At 53.8% G+C, this 18649-nt stretch overlaps 1 long non-coding RNA gene across 2 annotated transcripts; it reads left to right on the top strand.

The window, feature by feature from the left end:
* The first annotated feature begins 7572 nt into the window (after positions 1 to 7572).
* Positions 7573 to 15387, top strand: LOC124972428 (uncharacterized). Of its 2 annotated transcripts, none has more exons than XR_007106460.1 (3): positions 7573 to 9222; positions 10230 to 10837; positions 11219 to 15387. It is a non-coding gene; the product is annotated as an uncharacterized LOC124972428 (long non-coding RNA). The 2 variants fall into 2 exon arrangements; XR_007106459.1 differs by having other exon boundaries at positions 10199 to 10837.
* The last annotated feature ends 3262 nt before the right edge of the window (positions 15388 to 18649 follow it).

Raw genomic sequence — 18649 nt, 5'->3', positions numbered from 1 at the left:
GAAGAAAGTTTGGTTTGGGGCAAATGGGTGCTTGTGTCCAGGGTGGTGAGGTCAGGTGTGGGCTCATCCAGTCCTGGCCTTTAATCCTCCTGGCTTCTCTAAACGGCATGTGCTCAGGGAAGTCACATAAACACTCTGAACTTCACTTTCTTCCTTTGGCAATACTAACTGGTAATCACACCCATGTGTAGAGTGCTGTAAAGATCAAGTGTGCTGAGACACAGAGTGTACACATGGTTTGTATACATGAAGTAGCTGTTTAAGGAACATTAGTTCTTCATCCACTAAGAATGAAAAAAATTAGCTGGGCACTTGCCTGTAATCCCAGCAACTCGGGAGGCCGAGGCAGGAGGATTGCAAGTTTGAGGCCAACCTGAGCAACTTCATGAGATCCTGTCTCAAGGAATAAATAGGACTGGGGGTACAGATCAGAGGTAGAGTGCTTCTGGGTTCAATCCCAAGTACGAAGAAGAAGGAGGAGAAGGAGGAGAAAGAAAGAAAAGTTAGTTGGTTTAGGAATAAATTTTAATTAAAATATTCTGTGACACTAAGAATGGGTCAGGAGTCATGAAATTATTTAGATTGTTGTCATTGAGTTAAAAAATGCAGGAGGCTCTTTAGTCAACATCTGTTTTCTTCTCCAAAGCCTCACAATGGACTCATCCTAAAAAATTCAAATAAAGCAATTTAAGTTTTGAAGTTTGTTTTATTTGTTTGCTCACTCATTCATTTCTTCTGCAGACAGTAGTCAACACCTCTCTGTGGGAGGTCTAGGCTGCTCCCAGGGATGCAGACAAGAGTGGAGAGCAGGCCCGGCTGCAAGGAAGGGGAAACTCGTCCTGTGGGTGCCCATAATTTACTACCCGTGTCCTGGGGCAAGTCATTCGCACGCTGCAGCCTCGGTTTTCTCATTTATATAATCAGGATAATGATGTTTCCCTTGCAGGGCTGTTTGTGAGGATCACAGATAATGTGTGTAAGATGTCTAGCAAGGAGCAGGTGACAGCAGGCCTTACCACCAGGCTGTGGTCCCTGCCCTCAGAGGCTGATGGTCTCGGTGGGGACAGGCAGCGAGCAGGGACGGCCCAGGAGGATGTGTCCTGTGGAAGAGCACATTTCTCCTCTGCATCTGTGCCTAACGGACCCAACAGAGGTGTGGGGACCTCTCACAGCCAAGTGACAGGTGGTTGTCTTTGGGTGGCCTTCTTACCCCGTCCACTGGAAAGACCACTGAAAAAGAGCAAATCTCCCTTGTGCATTTAAAGATGTTGCTTTGAGCTGCGGCGGAGCCGGGAGCTGCCCGTGCCTGCTGGGTCACCCGGAGCACCGACCTTGAGCGTGTGGCAGGTCCAAGGGGATGGGAGAGTGGAGCAGGGCAAGCTGGGTTCATCCTCTGCAGTTTGCTTATCCTGCTTGTCTGACCTCAGAGCCCGACCATCCTAATGGGTTTTAATGACTGCAAAGCATCCCACGTCTCGCTGGACCCAGGGGCCGTGCCAACAGATGGCCTCTTTCCCACAGGCACTGCCCGGGGGAGGCTGGCCAGAATGGCAGGTGGGAGCCAGGTGGAGCCAGGTGGGATAGACTGGGTGGCACAGTGGGGCTTCTAGTGAAAAGGCTTGGCTCAGGACCCTGCACCTGCTCCTGGGGCAGGGACGTGCGGGGAACGGGCCAGCCTTGAAGTTGGATCTTAGGGGCACCCCTGCATGGCTGCGCTCCTGGGAAACTGTGTACCTCTCTGGTCTCTCTGTCTCCTCTGAGAAACAGGCACGAGATCCTCCTCGTGTTGCCAGGATCCCTCTCCTTCTTGAGACCTGAGCTTCGCCTTTGGCAAAATGGACAACTTCTTGGGTGCCTCCCAGTTTTGTAATCCTATGACTCTCTCTCGGGCCAGGTCCTTCCCGTCAACACCTGTCCTTGCCCCCTGAGAAGCACCTGCCCTTGGACAGCCTGGACTTGGTGTAGCCACGGCTTTCAGAGGCCTCGGATGGCCTGGGTGGCTGCCCACCTGGGGCTGCGTGGGGCTGGGGCAGAGGACCATAGGAATGGAGTGACACTTGCTAGTTCCTGTCCTTCCTGGCTGCCACCCAGGCAAACCCGACTGGGACACACGGAGCCCTGGCCTCCTTCTCACTCGCCTGACGCAAGCCTCCTGGTGAGTGAGGTTTCCGGGAAGGGGTGCCTCTGCCGCCCGTTGGAGGGCTCCCGCAGCCCTCAACCCTGTGTCCGACCTGGCCCTGGCTTCCCCGGTCCCGCCCCGCCCTCTCTTGTAAGCAGGAGCATCCCTGTCAGGTGACTCACCCAGCTGGGACTCCAGCCAGAAAATGGTGGCTCTGGGATCTGGGTCTCTGCCCAAGGATGGGCTGGGCCTTGTCTTGACCCACGGCGTGGGTGGGAGCCCCTGTCCCTTGGGATCTTTTGCCTCCCCTTCCCATCTTACAGATGCACACAGGAGGACGGGGGAGAGCCCCCACTTCCCTAAGGGTTAGCTGCCAGGGAGCCAGGGGGCAGCACTGCCCGGGGTCTGACTCAGAGCCTTGGCTGTTCTGGTTATTTCCTACAAGTCTCCTAACTGCTCAGTTGAGAAGGCGGAGAAGGCGCCCTCTCCCTCATGCGCTGCCCGCCACCCCTCCTCCCCACCTGGGGTCTGTTGAGTAACGTCTGAGACATTCTTGGCTGTTACAGGGGTGGGTGTTACCGGCATCTGGTGGGCAGAACCAGAGAGCTGCTAAACATCCCCCAGAGCTTGGGACCGCCCCCCACAGACGAGGACCCCACCCCAGGTCAGGGTTGAGGCCGGGGTGGCTTGTTAGTGATGCCCTCCCTACCGAGGACGCCCTGTCCTACCTCCTGCCCAGGGGGCCTAGGACACCACACGGCGCTCTGGGTGCAGGGTGGCCCTCCTTCCTGCTCCCCAGCCCTGCTCTCTATCTGGGGCTACTGTGCTGCATCTCCACGGCTGGAGGGGCGATGACATTGGGGTCCCACCCACATCCCCAGTGCCCTGGTCACAATGGCTCCGCCCCTGCAGCCCCATCCCCCACGTGTTTGATTTACCGCTAGTCACCTTCCATGCCCCTCCCTGTGCCCCTTGCGTCTGTTACCTGGGACGCAGCACTAGCTTTCCTTCTCTTGTGTCAAGCCTTCTGTTCCAGCCACTGTGAAGTTCACCTTCCCAAGTGGACTTTCTCCGGCCACCTTCCTGCTCAAGTCCTTCCCGAGCCCCCTGCCGTGAGGGTAAGGTCCAGCTCCTTAGCTGGGTCCTGGCACTCTGGGGCAGGCTGTCCACTCTCTGCCCCTCCTTCCTCTATGCCAAACCCTTTGCAGTGTGGGGCACCCCTGGTGCTGCGCTGTCCCCGGCCCCCAGGCTGTGAGACGCACAAGGTGGAGCCTGTCTAACCGGCCATCGCGCCGGCCTGAAGTCATAGCGATGGTGATAGAAGACAGTCACACTGCCTGTTGAGTGCAGCCAGCTTGCCCTCCTCACCGGCTGGGCATCTGGCTGCATCTGCACAGACCCCTGCTTCCCACCGCCATCAATGGCTCGTTTTATAAAGAAGACCAGGAAGGTGCAGGGCTGTCCATTCATTTGCCCAAGGGTGGAGGTCATGTCCTCCATTGCTGGTCCTCCCCACTGGGTCCACGTGGCTGGATCAGCGTCCACACTTGTTGACTGCCTAGCTCTGGCCACAGGATTCTCAGTCATTCATAAAGTCACAAATTCACTTGTTGGTGGGGGTGTGCATGAATCAGTGAAATGAGGACCTTGTCATCAAGTGATCCTGAATATTTTCCCCATGTCAGGCACTTCAAACTTGCTCCACGACAGGTTTTTCGATGTTGTTTTTGGAGGAGGGGGAAATGAATACACGGGTGGATACCTCTGGTCTATTGAATGAGGAAACAGCTCAAAAGCAACTTCTTAATTGCAGAAATGTAGCATGTTAACACTGAAAGTGAGCAGAACAGGGCTTTCTCACCCAGCGACCTCGTGCTGCAGAGGAGGGCACTGGCCCCGCTCAGGAGGGTCCTGCCCCAGAGCCACCCCAGCCCTGGAAGGAACCTGGCTTCAGGCTGTGGCACTGGCTGCCACAGTTTCCTCCAGAAACTGCTCCTCCTTGTGTCCACAGGACAGATGGTCACTTGGGGCAGTGAGAACATGGCTGCAGGGCACAGCGTGGCCTTAGGGGTGAAGAAGAGGGAGAACCCCGAGTCTTTCGGAGGTCTCCGTGACCCATTTGGCGAAGGGAGACACCATTGTCCCATTTCACAGATGGATCCCTAAAGCAAGAGAGGAATCAGCTGCCCAGTGGCCACAGGCTAGCGGAACCAAAGCCCCTGGAGAGGAGAGAACCCAGCAAGCAGCAAATCTCTCCCGCTGTCTCCTGGAGGACCTGGTTCGGCTCCACCGTGCACTTCTGCTTGGCCCGGGACAGGGCACTTCTGTTTTGCACTTTGGTTTGCTCAGGTACAAATGTGTATGGTGGTGTCTCCTACCTCGGGCTTTGGGAGGTTTGAACGAGTTACACTCGAGTCTGTGCTCAGGCGAGTGGCCATTACTGTTGTCTTCATTCAAAGGACAGTTAGTTCTAGATGCAGAGCTGCCAATCACTCCTTGCATGACCTGGGCAGTCCGGGAGCCTAGGTTTTCTTGTGTGCAAAATGGGGCTGACGGCGCCCCCCCACTGCACCCCCAAGTTGCTGGGGCTGCCATCCTGCCAGCCCAGGGAGCTGCTCAGACAGTGCCAACTCTTTATTTCCACTTCCCTGTAGAGGTGGTTAGAATTAAAAGACAAGGGGGCTTCAATGCAGAAGAAAGGGGTGGAGGTTCGGGGAGTCCCCAGGAATTCTGGCTTCCGGCAGTTTTCCCGAGTGTCTCTGGAAATGCTGGACAGGCTCCAAGATCCCCTCTTGCTTCATCCGCATGGGCATTGCGACATCGGCGCAGCAGCGAAGCAGAGCTGCCCTGGGAGAGCCGTCTTTGTCATGGGAACCTGGGGATGTCTCTGGGAGTGTCCTGCAGCCGGGCCAGGGCCTGCATGGCAGAGCGTCCCGGACCGCCGTGCCGACAGCGATCTCACTGTGCCCCAGGGAAGCTGGAGGCGCTGCCCTCCCTGCCAACGGGACAAGCCTCAGCTGGGGCTTCTGCCACTCCCCGAGCAGGCCAGGGGTCACCTCCTGGCCCTCCATCAGCCTGAGTGAACTTGGGCAAGTCTGGGCCTTCGGGTTCCTGTGGGGAAGGCAGTAATCAGATGAGGTCTCCTTCGCCATTGCAGCTTGCTTCTTGGGTTGAGGTCTTGGTCCTGGTCAGGCCCACAACCTGGGGTCCCGTGGGTTCTGGAAGCTGAAACATGAGGAGGAGAATGAAGAAGTCCCAGATCACAGCATAAGGTGCCTGGTTCCTTCGGCCTGAGAATGCTCCACGGGGCGCTGGCACGGGGCAGAATCACGGCAGGTAAGGCGGCTGCACAGCTGGGCTTGACCGACCCACAGAGGCGCGGTCAGGGATAGACTGAGCCCGTCAGGGGTGGGCGTTGGCACTTAGCTTTTCACACCCTCTGACTTCACACACAGCTTGCCGGCTGGCGTTGGTGTAAGCTTTTCTTGGAGGCAGGGCTGGAGGTGATGGGCAAGCGACCGACCCGAGGTTCTGCCTGATGGCCTGCGGTGGCCTCCTTCCGGAGCGAGCAGGTGTTCCAGTCCCTATCAGTTAGGCTGCTCAGAGCTGCGCTTGGCAAAGGCACTTCTGCTCGTGACTCAGGGCTGACTCAGCACTGAGCTTTCCGTGGCCTCCAGCTCGGCTCCCCTCTTTCTTGGAAACGCCTAAGCTGCTTGCCAAACCCCTCGGTGGCCCCTGGACTGTCCCAGGGAGGCTCCCACCTCCCTGCTGCCCCAGCTTGCCTCCGGCCCCTCGAGGCTGTCCAGTGGGTGCTCCTGCAACAGTCCCCAGAGACCAGCTTCCACGGCGTCCTCAGGACCAGGAGGCGGCCGCGGCCTTGGCCCTGGAGCAGAGGAACGTGGGTTTGACTCGGAGCTTTGAGCTTATTCTGGTCCCCTGCTCTTTGGGGCCTCACTCAGGTTACTGCAGGGCAGGAGGTGGCTCTCCCAGGGGCAATGGTCTCAAGCAGGTGGACCTCGCTTACCTAAGCTGTGGTCACAGTGCTCGGGACAGAATGTGCTTCTGGTCCCCAGGCATGGAAGACTGGCTGAGTTACAAAATATGTGAGATTTCCAGGTGGGGAGCGAGGGCTATGCATAACCCTGGCCTCTGGATCGCCTGGCGGGGCATCCGGCAGTGTTTGCAAGACGCTCTTCAGGGCTCATTTGTCTCCCCACATGCAGCTGCTCGAGGCCGGATGGGCATCCTGAGTGAGCCCTGGCCCAGCATGTGACGGAAGGTCTCTGGAAAGTTCTCCAGCTCCCAGAAAACAGCCATTTCCCTGCTGGCCACTGTGACTCTCCAAGACTAACAACCTGAGGTCCCCTCCCGGGAGGGAGCACCACACAGACACACCTGTCCACGAGGAGACCCAGGTGCAAACACCAAGGGCCTCTTGCAGCCTGTGCCGATGGCCGGTCTTGGTGTCCTGGGTCCAGCCCTGCTGTGGTCTTTCTGGAAACAGAGGCGAGTGCCAGAGAGCTGGCCGCTATCATGCTCCAATCGTGAGTGTCAACGTGCCTGCACTGCTCACTGGTTCACCAGGGGCTGCCCCCAGGCGGGCACATGAGTGGGGGCTGCAGCTGGCACGCACGGGCTGGGGTGTTTGCTTGCTTCTCCTCTGAGGCTCAGAGACTGGCTTTATCATCCCACCTGTTCATGGCCCAGCTGAACCTTCAGGACAATCCTGCTCAGAGACGCGAAGCCAAGACTGCAACCCACAACCACCCCACTCCCGAAGCAGCCCCTTCCAGCCCCACAACACAGTGCACCCCGTCACTCAGGGCTCTGCTGGGCTCCAGGGGGCCACGTGGGGACGGGCTTCATGGCCAGGGGCTGAGACCAGGACTCAGCAGGACCACCAGCTCCGGGCTGCCCAGTTCTCCAGATCCGGCTTGCTGACCACGAGGGCCTTCCCCCTCCCCTCACCTGTTCTTTCCTTCCTACTCTCTCTCCTTTCTCTGACTCTCCCTGTGTCTCTCCATCTCTCTCTGCATCCGTCTGTCTCTCCCTTTCTCTTTTCCAAATCATGGAAGGCCATAGTCTCTGGGGAATTGGGCCCTAAGGGATTGAAGAGAAAGCTCTGTGGCCCCAGGTGGGCCTGAGGTGAGCACCTCTTAGCCCCCATGCCGACTTCAGCCACTGCTGGCTCTGAACCTCCTGGCCCCTCGTGGCCACCTGCTCTGGAGAGGTCAACGCTCCCTGCTGCCCAGTGAGTGTGGAGGCTGGGCACTCACAGCAGATGGTGGCACACAGTCCAGCCGGGGCCTGCGTTCCGTCCAGCACTGTTCATTCCCTCCACTTGAAGTGACCCTGGACACCCGAGTGTGCCAGGCTGAATGGGGCTGAGACTGGCCTGGCCTCTCCTGCTTTGGGCTGACCACTTGGGTTCCTGGCCCCCTGCGCAGCACACCCTGGTGTGATGACTGCCCTGCTGTTTGAGGACCCTGGTGTGATGACTGCCTTGCTGTTTGAGGACCCTGGGGGAGGAGGCCGCTGTTCAATTGGCTCATCTTTACGCAAGTGAGCAGGCCGGTCGGCACTTGCACAATTCCCACGGTGGCAGCAGGAAAGACAGGGTTCACAGGACCTGCCTCACAGCTTCTTGCTCTCTGGTCTGAGCTGGGCCCAGCTGTCAGAGTGACAGGTCACCCCCGCCCCGACACAGTAGCCACTGCGACACCTATTGCCCCTAAGATGTTGAATGCAAGGAAATGTCCAGCTCCTTGAGACACCTGTGGTTCACTCTGCTGCCAAGGGACGGTCCTTGTCCCCAAGGTGTGACATCCCTCATCCTTTTCTCTGGATTAGTAAGACCTATTGCTTTAAGGAACCCTTCTCCCAGGATCTTAAAACATTTTCTAACCACGTAGAGGTGATTCGCTTCCGAGCCGTGCAGCAGATCAGGATCTGGGATTACTCCAGCGGACTCCCTGCCTCGCTCCTCCTCCCTCTCTTCCTTTTCTGCCCAGTCCACCTTCCACTGGCCTCCTCCCTCCATCCCAGCCAGCAGACAAGAGGGGCTGCTAGGTCCAGGGCACCACTGTGGGTGGTCTCCAGCTCCAGGGAGATGGGCTGCTGACATGGGTGGGAATATCTTCCCCAGAGATTTCAAGGCACTGGAGACTGAGCTGTTGAATTGTGAATTAAAAATGAAGAAGACTAGGAGTCAAAATATCCCAAAGGCAGTATTAGGACCCAACCATCTGTCCCACCCCTTCCCCATCCTGCCACCCCATGATCCACCCTGAGATCCTGGACCATTGGAGCTGGCTATTGAAGGAAAGGCTACAATTGGGAGGGGGATGCCGAGGGGAGGAAGGAAGAGCGCTGAGGCTTATGTGGCAGTAACTCTGTGCCACGTGCCTTTTTTGTGAGCACAGATTTTGCTACCCTTTGGCCCAATGAGGACCATGATGATAACCAAACAGTGAGACACCATGTGCTGGAAATTTCTCTCAGAGCTTTGCATGCACTGGTTAATTGGAACTATTGTTATCCCGATTTCCCAGTAGAGGATATTGAAGCTCAGAGATGTTAAGTAACCTGATGATTGTCACACAGCTCAGAGACAATGGAGTCTGACATGAGAACTATAGCACCGGACTCCAGGATAACTGTCTTGCTATCCATTTTGTCGGACTGCAAGCTCGGTATTAGGGAGAGTCTCCTGTGGGCTGTCACAGCCGCAGGGTGCAAGGAGGGGTGGGCACAGGAGTGCAGCCTCTTGAGACCTCATCACCAGGGCTCTCTCTCTCTGTCGCCCCTCCAGAGCAGGGACAGTCAGGGGTGCCTGCATCTCCAGGGCCCCGCCCCACCTTGGGGTACACAGGAAGAGGTCCACAAAACAAATCTGGGATGGGTGGGGACGACCATTGTCAGTTGCTGCTGCTGCTGTGGCTGCTGTTTCCTAGAGATGGACAAGGCTGTTCCTGTGGCCGACACCAGAATCTATGAACGACGGTGACGTTCACAGCCTGTCAACTTCACTGGCAGGAGTTTCAGCGTCTATCAATCCGCCCTCTGGTGGTCTGAGTTTCGAAGCCCAGCCCATGTTATTCCAGGTGAGGGAGCGCCTGGGTGGGCATCTGGGATGGAGGTGTGGGGGCAAGATTTTGGCACAATCTGGTGCAACCGTCTGGCCAGGCGCATTCCCGACGTGTCCTGGTGTACATGTTCCATGCCTCTTCCCTCCGCTGAATATTTCCTCTGCCCCGCTCCCAAGGCCTGGATGCCGACATCCACTACCCAAAGACCAAGCGGAGAGGGATGGCCGGCCTGTGGCCCGTAGCTCACAGGTGTAGATCCGGGACCTGCGCTTCCCTCTAAGTCTGCGAAGGCTCCTGGCGCTGATCCCCACTGGGGTTCCTTGGCCTCCCTTTGCAAGCCGGCTCCTGCAGAGTCTGCTGCAGGACAGGGGAGCTGGCAGCGTGGGGCTTCCCGCAAGGCAAATGCTTTCTGCACGGCCACTGTAACCCAGGTCTTGCCAAGTTCCGAGTCCGCTTGGCCTTTGAGGGTGCCGAGTTTGGAACTGAACACAGCAGCCCTTTTGGAGTTGAAATTTGGTTTCCTCTTGGAAAAAGGCTACTTCCTGATTGCTAGAGAAATAGAAGAAAGTCTGTAAAAGGCTCCAGCATTCCTGTTGGCCTCCAAACCATTGGCCTCCAACATTTTGATGATTTAAGTGTCGATGGATTAAAAACATGTGGTCCGTGTTTCCCCTGAATTCAAATGTATGCTGAACCTAAAGGAAAGTTAAAAAAAGAAAGAGATTCAGAGAAACGCTCTGGGTTTTACTCGATGCTCTGGCTTTGAAAGCTTGGCTTAAGGTATTTACGGAGCACGCGCTCCAAGTGGGCTCTCCTGGGCCCTCCGGAAATGTCTCCGCTTGGCTGGGAGGTAGAAGGAGCTTGAGCTGGGGTGGGGGTGGGCTCCAGATCTTCCCAGGCTGGGCTGGTCAGCTTCGTCCAGCTGCAGACACTGGGGCAGGGCTAAGGTCTGAGGAGGAGAGCAAACTTCACCTTCCTCTCTGTGTTACAGAGACCCTCCCCCATCCTAACGTTCCCCCCAGATCCATGTCCAGTGTCCACACCTCCTGAGCATCCGCCGTGTGCCTCGTTCCTTGGATTCCCTGTTCGACACCGATGCTTGTTCCTTCTTATCCAGTGGAAGCGCTCGCTGTTCCAGCCTCTTGGCCTTGACCCAGGCTCAACCCCCACCTGCCTCCATCCAAATCGTACCCACTCTCACCCATGAGGTTCAGGACTTGTCCAGAGTCGGTTCCAACAACACGTGGGGGTGACAGAGAGGACTCGTAGGGGGATGAGCCTCCTCCAGCTCCGGGCTCTGGGGAAACCCATTGTCGCCCGCTCGGACTCTGGATGGAGGGCAGCAGGGGCTCTGGTCACTCCTGCCATGCCCCACGCCCCATGGATTTTGGAGGCCTTCTTGGGCTTCCGTCCTCTCCAGCCTATTCACTGCAGGGAGTGATGTTAGCTTCATGGAGCAGGGAAGGCCTCAGCTCTCACGTGGCTGGGAGGCGAAGCCATTCACATATCCAGGGGTTCCAAAGGCACGCTGAGGAATTGGGGCGAGCCCTGATCCAGCATGCTGGGAAGGAGGCCCGAGAACGGCTTCTGCCGGTCAAAGCGGACTGACATCAGCCTCCCGGATGCATAAGTAAGCAGCACTGCCCAGGAGTCCTGGCTGGCCGCAGATTTGGCCGGTACCTCTCAAAGTCTTGCACATGGTCCAGCTGGACTGTTTGACAGGCAAAGATCTGACATTCAGTCAGCGACTACTGTGTGCTGGGCCCCAAGTGAGGTATGCATAGACTCCCCCTCTAGCCCGCCTGCCAACCCCAGAACCAGCATTGTTCCCTGGCAGATGAGGGGTGGAGGCCCAGCGCCGCGAGACCTGGGCGGGAGATGCCGCCAGCGGGGGAGGCGCGGTCTCCTGGACCCGCCTCGGTCACCCTACAGCCACCCTATGAGACAGGACCTTCTGTAGGCACGTGTTTTTCTTTGGTAATATAAGTAACACATGTTCCTTTCTTTTCAGGCAAGTTGGTAAATTCAGAAATGCACAAAGAAAATGAAAATCACCCGTGTCCTCGCCACCCTGAAAACACCCTGGGTGTGTGCTCGCGCTCTTTCCATGTTTAGACAGGCGCAGCGACAGAGACGGAGGTGCCCCGCAGATGCGCCTGCCGGAGAAACGTACTTTAAAAGCAAGGCCGAGGGAACAGAGGAGAGTCTGTGTTACAGGGTTTTGGTTCCCTTGGCATTGACGATGTGGCTGTCAGCTCCACTTCCTGAGAGACGCTTGAGGCTCAGGGAAAGAAGCCACTCGTCTACACCCGCAGGTGGATCCCACCCACTTTCCTGCCTGCCACCTGCTTCCCTCTCCCTGCCACATCTCTGGAGTGGCACATTTTGGGGTGGATCCACTGCTCCGCCCACACTCCCCGGGGCTCAGGCCCCTGAAAGTGAGCGCCGCCCTCTTGACTGGGAACTGACCCTGCCTGACCTCAGGCCACTCTGATTCCACCCCCCTCGTCCCTGGGAAGGGTGCACTTGGACTCAACACCAGCACCGCCGCAGCATGGAGAGTGGGCTTGTCTCTAACCTGAGAACTGGTGGAGCACCGGCTGGCAGGAAACCTGGTGTTGCCACTTGCTTTTCGTGAGAACTGGGAAAGCCGTGGTCTCTGTCTCAGCCCTCACGTCCGCAGCAGGACCCGCCTCATGGGGCGTGGGGGCCGTATCCTGCTGACGGGGTGCTTGCTGCACCCTTGCTGTGTGGCACGGCCTGTGCTGAGCTCTGCTCCTGCATTCGTTCATTTCACCCTTGCAATAGCCCTCTGAGGATTAGGCATGATTGCTACGCCCATTTTACAGATGAGGAAACTGAGCTGGAGAAATTGAGGATGGAGGTTAAACAGGAAAATTGGCCTGAGATGGATAAGACCCTCTGAAACTGGAAATCCTTTTCCTACACGAGACTCAAGGCTTTTTGTTGAACAAGCTTGGTTCGGGACATTTTTTCTGTCTCTCAAAATGTGTCCCAGGCAACAAATAAAGCCTTCTCATTTTCCTCTACACGAGGAAAAGACCACTTCCCAGACTGTAGAGCACACTGATGCAGAAGTTCTGCTACCAGAGGTCTGGCCAGCAAGCACACCCGGTGAACAGTCCACCTGCTGTATCCCCAAGGCAGCACTGCCCCTTGTCCTGAAAGGAGGAGCTCAGATTCCAGCTACGTGACCGGTGAATTTTAAAATTGGGGCGGGAAAGGGAAGGCTGTAGTTAAAGGGCTGCCATCAGATCTTACATCCCAACTAGCGTTAAATACTAGATTCTGAAAATGGAGGATTTTCTATTTCTCACAAGCCCCCTCTTTTCTTTTGATGCATTTCGACCTACTTTTGGTTTTGTTCCTGTGCCTTGTGGTGCTGCCTTCGGCACTGCCGTACATCCTAGGCGTGCTCACTCCGAGGGGGAGTCACCTGTGGTTTCAAGAGCTCTTGGTGGGGTCCTTTTCAGCTCAGCTGAAGCTTGTCGTCTTCCCAGGTCTTGATTAGAATCAAGTTGCCAGGCTGAAGTGGTGAATGGGAAGTTTGCATCTTCCAAAATCTGTGGAATGCAAATTTGGGGACCCAGGGTGTGACACCCCAAACTTTGGTGAGTCAAGCACTTTGAAGCAACGTCCCTGGCCTTCCCTGCCCTCTCATCTCCTGTCCCTCCTTCTCCCCCAAACGGAGTCATAGAAACCAGAATTCCTCTCCCCCAAGGAGGCTCGTAGAACCTGGGGCCCCTCTGCCCCTGAGCCAGTCGTCAACCTCTCCTTGAAGAGGGTCATCGTGGAGGGGTCCAGCTCCACACCCAGGAGGAAGGAACAGACGGGCTTGCTGGCCAGGTCTGACCCTTTCCATCTAATCCCCTTTCCACAAGGCTGTCCATGATACTCCGACTCTGGAGTAAAGCAGACGGCTTCCGGGGTCTGTGGGCCTTCACGCTGCAGGTTCCCAAGTCTGATGAAGCACATCTGTTGCACTCCCGTCTTGCTGACCCATCTTCAGGAGTGTGGGCGTGGCCTCATAGGCAGGTGCTGGGCTGAACCAGCTCCTTAGACTTTGAGCAGGAGGTGACTTTCCTTCAGAGTAAGGGGCTCAGGGGGAAAGGCATCTCCAGTGAGCATGGGTCAAGACGATGTCACCCAGGATGCAGGTGAGCAACGTCCCTGTGGAAACCCAGTTTGCCAGCCAGAGGGAAAAGACTGCTGTTCTGTTTCTAGAAAGTACCACCAAGGTTCCTGGTTAGGGACAAGACTGCGTGTGGGGCAACTTGGAGGAGGAGAGAGGCAGCAGATCGAACAGCAGCCCTCCAGGGAAAAGGAAAAGCCATGTCTCGGGACAAAGGGGCCCACAGAGAAGCCGGGAGCTCCAGTCCACAGGGGGACCCAAGTGAGTGGTGTCCTGTCCGTTGTCCTCCACCCTCCATATCAAATAGATACATGGCTGGCTCCTGACAGGAAAGCTCTCACAGAGGAACCAGCCTAGGTGTGACCAGTCCCAGGACACAATAAAATAATATCAGCCCAGAGGAAGGATGCCTCATCCAAAGGCCGACAGAGGCATGTGACCTAGATCACACTAGGAGACAGTGCACAGATTCAGGCAAATGACTTCTTCATAAAACTGAAAGACCATGGAGCAAGTTTGTGGATTTTAAGATATTTTAAGTGTCTTTTTAAGAAGCCACAAGATGGCCTAAGGAGATGAAAAGTTAGCTGGCAGAACTCGAGGAAAAACCAGGGGAAAAGAAAACTGTTACATAAAGAAAAGCCTCATCAGGATCTTTAAAAATCAGACTCATGGTGATAGGAATGTCCTAGAGGACACGGCGGCCAGGCTGACCCTAGGAGGCCTTTGTGGCATTCAGAGCAGGACACGCATCACAGGGTGAGACTCCTGTGTAGCGAGAGATGTCGAGGATCCTTCATCCCTCCCAAAGTGTCAGTTATGCCCCTCCAGCTACTGCATCATCCAAAAGCACCACCCCCAATTTTCAAAGTATGTTGACATAGAAATGTTTATAAAAATAGAATATTTTTTATAATAGATAGGAAGGTGAGAAATAAGACAAAAATTGTTGTTCTTTAGGAAGAGACCAGAGCCGAGGACACAGAAAAATATTCAGTGATATAACTGAAGAAAACTTGGCTGAAGTCAGGGCTTTTCAAAAGCAAAATGTGATTCAGAAATGGCAACACCAACATGTGTGCTTGTGAAAATATGGACTTTCAAGAGGAAGAAAATAATTCTATTAGCTTATATGAGAAAACACAAAATTTGAGGTATAACAGAGAAAAAAAAGTCAGAGTTACCTTACAACTTTCCACAGCCATCATCGATGTCAGAGGACTAATACTTTCAAAGGTGGTGAAGGTAGGGAAGAAAGGGGTGCCCCAAGAACTTAATTTATAGCACTGGGGATTGAGCCCAGGGGTGCTTTACCACTGAGCTACATCCCCAGCCCTTTTCCTTTTTTTGATTTTGAGGCAGGGTCTTGGTAAGTTGCTGAAGCTGGCTTGGAACTTGTGATCCTCCTGCCTCAGCCTCCTGAGTTGCTGGGATTATAAATCTGTGCCACTGGGCCTGGCTTTGCTCAAAGAACTTTAAATCAAATTATATTTTCCTCTGGAGATAAAAGTTTTAGAATGATCGACAAGCATGCATGCACTTGCAGATTACAATTCCTGTGAACCTTTCAGGGAAAATAACCCTTCCCCCAGATGGAACATTCTCTTTCATTTTGTCTTTTAAATCTAGAACACACAGGGATAAAGTAACACAGGAATGAGAGAGTCAGGGTCAGATGGTAGACACCATAGTCATGAAAACAGACTGAGCTGAAACTTGCTTCACTAAATGAAATGTAAATATCACGAAGCGGCACAACAGCAGAATGAGGAGAGGGTGGCTGAGGGGTAGGTAAGGAGACACCGGGAGTTCACTCCCTCCTCCCTGCAGCAGGGAACTCACAGTGTGGCCTTCGTACCTGATTGGAACCTGGCTCCAACTCAGTGTGTGCTTCAACATCTTCCTTAGTGTAGACAAATCTCCTAGGAAGGAAGTCGTATCCCATATGCTGAAGAAAATCCACTTGAAAACATTCTTCCTATTTTACTTCAGTTTCTTCTTGATTCCATTAAATTAAAAAGAACAGAATCCAGTACTTATAAATATTAAAGCTTGTGTGCAGGTTACCTAGTTTAGTTCTCTTTTCTTTCATTTGATTCTATTATTGTATCTATTTTAACACAGAGAATGACGCCTACAATGACGTTTACCAAATATCAATGACCACGGCTCGAGGGGTGGAATTTTGGTTCTTTTGCACTTTTGTTTTTAAGTTTTGTATTGCAAGAGTATTTCCACAATGATCATGCATCATATTTACTAAGCAAATAAAGCCAATATTCTGGTGAAAAATAAAAGAGATGAGATCACAATGGAAGCAGAAGGCAAAGATGATTTTGGTTTACCACATTCTGTGATGAGAGGCACCTCTCTGGGCCGTGCATTCTGAACACTCAAGTTCCATGGTGACCATGAAGCCACCTTAGGGATTCCCAATGTCTTTTCTCAAAAGTATACAAATATCTCAACACGGAGGCTACTGCTAAGCTAAAAAGAGAAAATAAAGAAAAAATGTGGGGTGGCACATACCTGTGATCCCAGCGATCTCAGGAGGTGGCGAGTTCGAGGCTGTGAATTTGTTCCATAAGCCAGGGGTTTGTCACTCTGTGGAGCCCTGGTGCACCTGAAGGTACGCAGCCGTGCCTCACACTGTTCGTATCACTGGGATGGGGCTCTCCTCATCCTAAAACCCAAGAACGTGTGGGAGGCCTGGTCAGGGCACTTGGTGTGAGCCACTGCCCAGGGCACTGGGGCCAGTTCAGGGATGAGCAAAGGCTTCAGGTTGTCCCGGTGCAAACATGGGGACCTTTTCTGGTGTTATCAATAGGCAGGACTCTACTTTCTGTGAGCACAATAGCAGGGTAGCAAGCATGTCCCTTACCTGTGAAGGGCCACCATGGGGATCCCAAGGACAAGGCCGATATAGAGGAAACAGCATAGAGGTAGAGACACATCAGTTCCTACTGTGTGGCTGAAGCGCCTGGATCTAGCCAGGCCTGAATCTAGTATAACATAGAGTTGGAGGACATGCAAGACAATGAGTCCTCTTTGTAGTTTATGCAGTTGACCTTTAATCACTTAAGGCTGAGTGGTGCTAATCCATCTGGAAGCATCATGCTAGGTAGAGCAGAGGTGGCCGCCAGGCTTTCCTGTCTCCCCATTTCTGCCAGACTCTCACTGGACATTTCCTTCCTGTGTCTGTGGACGGGCTTGCCTCTCTTGCTTACTCTGCAACCGTGTCTTAGGAATGGCTTCCCCCACGCAAACTGAACTGCAATGGATGAGTGAATTACAACTGGAAGGTAGTCACTGGCAAGTTTTGCTTTAAATGATCTAAATTAAAGGAATGGTCTTTCCCTTTTAATGTGCATATAAAACCACTGCACTTTTCTGGTTAAGAATATAGCTTCCATTACCATTATCAGAATCATAAAAATGAGTGAGGTGATGGTTTCTTCTTAAAATGCAAAGTGTTTTGTGCTGGAAGTTATGAGAAATTGGTTGGGGACTCTCCCTCTCTGAAGGTGCAAAAGGGTGACTGACTCTCTTTGCTTTTTTCTTTCGTTCTTTAAGTTCCTTCCTTCTTTTGTGCCACCTGTCTTCCTTCCTCTCTCTCTCCCTCCCTCCTTCTCTCTCCCTCCCTCCTTCTCTCTCTCTCTCTCCTTCCTTCCTTCCTTCCTTCCTTCCTTCCTTCCTTCCTTCCTTCCTCTCTCCCTCCCCTTCCTCTCCTCCCTCCATCCTTCCTTCCTCAATTCTGACCTAATTTTCTTGCCTTAAAAACAGGAATGCCTATATATCCCATTAGCCAAAGAAGAGGAGAGAATCCACGCACAGTCCCCTGAATTTTTATGGAGACGAGGAGGATGCAGTGGGCTGCTCGCAAGGAAAGTTCTAAATGTGATGATTGGAAGACCATGTGATGCACATTAATTCAAAAAGGCCTCTTTATTGGATTGCGATCTGATTGTGTTTACAAATATATAGCCAGAGGCTTTTAATTTTGGGGCAATTTCATTGTTCATAGATATATATCTGGCTGCAGATATACATCTATGAAATTATGTGCTTATGCGTTTTAAATGAGATACGGCCCCTTCTTCTGTAATGCAATAATACCTCCTACTTTATGATCTACTGTTGCCCAAAGTTGGGGCAATTTTATAACAATCTTATTTGAAATACCATCATGGATGAAAGATGTAAATAATGTGATGTTTAGAGACCCGGCTGAAATTTGAATTCATTGGAATTTCCCAGCCGCTGGAGCTAACAGGGACAGACTTGATTAAATCACATGGCTCTGGTTCTTCTGTCTTTCTAGTCACTTCTTTTGCCTTCTTGCTGTTTATTTTTCTTGTAAGCCCAAGTTCAATAAATAAACCCAACTAACAATTAAAAAGTCCCCAAATGATTCTAGATTGAAAAATGCAAAAATAGCCTGGCCGGCGCTGCCCTCGACATGGAGTTTGATTAAATTCTCTAATTGCGGCGGAGGGGGTGGGGGCTCACAGTGCGCAGGCGCTTTTATCCTGAGCCGCCGATTAGAAACTTCAATTACCACTAGACATGGAAAACGTTTGTAAGAGATAAATGCTCTTCCTTTTTGAGAGCTGCCTTTTAAACACCACGTAACTGATTTGGGTGAGATGATGCTCTATCCTCCCCTGCTTTGTGGATAGATTCAGGTCCCTGCCCCCAACTTGGCCACCTTCTGCCCTCCAGGTGTGACCCTTCGCTGGCCACTGGCTTGGCTATGGCAGCTCTTGCCTGGTCAGAGACTGGCTGTCCTGTAGTGAGGAAGTGGAGCCTGGGAGCGCCCTGGGGAGAAGAGCCCAGACGGAGGCGGACCTCTGCAGGACACGCTTGTGGCCAGGGTGGCGTCTCCTCTTGACGTGGCTCTGCGGTGCAGGTGGGCCACGCGAACTGAGTGTGGGGCGGGAACCACGGCCCCTTTCCAGACGCTGCCCTGAGGCAGCTGTGCCTTGACCTGTGAGGAATCTGCATGCTCACTCATGAGCTTGGGTTCCGCCGTCACCTCTCCGGCCTCCGGGGTGGGGTCTGCTTGAATATCACGGCTCAAGTCAGCGGCAGCTCCTTCCTGCTCCTCCGGCTTTTCTGTGCTTAGCTCAGGGTTTGTTTCCTCATGGACTCATGAGAACAGAGGTCCTGCTAGGCACCCCTGCATCCTGGGGCCACCCCAGCATGGTGGGCTGTTGAGCGGACTCCTGAGGAGTGGGCCACACAAGGGATCTGCATGTGGTTCTCCTCCGGGCACCAGAAGCCAGGGGC

The sequence above is a fragment of the Sciurus carolinensis genome, chromosome 2 (genome assembly GCF_902686445.1).
Source record: "Sciurus carolinensis chromosome 2, mSciCar1.2, whole genome shotgun sequence".
Lineage (NCBI taxonomy): Eukaryota > Metazoa > Chordata > Mammalia > Rodentia > Sciuridae > Sciurus > Sciurus carolinensis.
This window is presented reverse-complemented; position numbering and strand designations above follow the sequence as displayed.